Source organism: Atta colombica, unplaced genomic scaffold (assembly GCF_001594045.1).
Source record: "Atta colombica isolate Treedump-2 unplaced genomic scaffold, Acol1.0 scaffold293, whole genome shotgun sequence".
NCBI classification, from domain to species: Eukaryota; Metazoa; Arthropoda; class Insecta; order Hymenoptera; family Formicidae; genus Atta; species Atta colombica.
This window is the reverse complement of record NW_017259396.1, coordinates 23,762-25,033: the sequence shown is the minus strand read 5'-3', so window position 1 is coordinate 25,033 and position 1,272 is coordinate 23,762.

The following is a 1,272-nucleotide window of genomic DNA, read 5'->3' as shown; positions in this document are numbered from 1 at the left end:
ATATATATATAAATATAAATATATACAATAATCATACTCCATGAGACATTGACTGGAAATGAGTATTCCTGTTCGCTGAAGGTAAAACTAAGTAAGAATTAGTAGTATAATAGAGGTATCTCTGATGATATTTTTCGATGATATAAGACTTAGTTGCATGAAAGAGGAGAGTTCATTATCGCGGAAGGTACTTGTAAAGTAATCCGAATGGAGCGGCGTAATACCGTACGTACGAAGTACGTGAAACGAAAGAAGAGAATGGCTTCCTTTCGGAGATTTCATTGTGGCGAATAGAAGCGAAAAAGTAAAAAATATCGTGAGGTGTGTAAATATAGCGGTGTACGATATTTACTAGAAACGAAAAAAATCAAGAAACGCATTCTTTGAATGCGGACATGTATGTACCTCTCTCTTTCTAAATGGACCCCAAAGTCGACTGACTACTAAAGTAAACGAAAAAAAAAAAATTACAAAAAATGTAAAAAAAAAACATAATGATAAGCGTATCGAGACTCGATTAAGTGTGCGGCGCACTCAGAGATACACACAGGCATGCACGTGCAAACACACAGTTGTGGATTCTGCGAAGAGAAAGTATTTCCGGCGGACGCACGCCGAAGACTTTATCCGACAAATTAACTTTCTTTAGTCTACTTTGTATATTTAACACGAATCTTTTCTTGAATATTGACAAGAGAGTGAAATTTTTCGATTATTTTACGGAGTAAAGATAAAGTCTTTCCGATTATTTTAAGTGCTCCGAATTGATTATTTTTATCATATGTATAATTTTATATCATGCGCAATAATATTGTACAATTTACGATAATTTTACTTGTAATTCTTAAATTATAAGGGAGGAAAAGAAAAAGAAAAAAAGATAGATCTGTTCATCTTCACCGTTTAATTTAATGACTTTCGTCAGAATCATTGTATCTTCTCATCGAAACTTTGTATTAAATGAAGGAGTAATTTCTCCCTTTTCTTTCTCTTTTATTTACTTTTCTTTTTTTAAAAAAAACAAGATAAAATAAGACTAAGATATACCAAATGAGAAATGTAAGGACAAGTTTCGTTAGGTTAGTATCTTATCGCATATCATGGAAACAAAAATACATGCGCTGATACACACTGTATTTGCCTATGGCGTTCGGGTATGTTTATATCTGGGACGCGCGAGACCACTTTTACTCTAGTAAGAGTATACGACTAGAAGTATTAATATTTAATAATAATGCTCAATATATATACATATATATATATATATATATA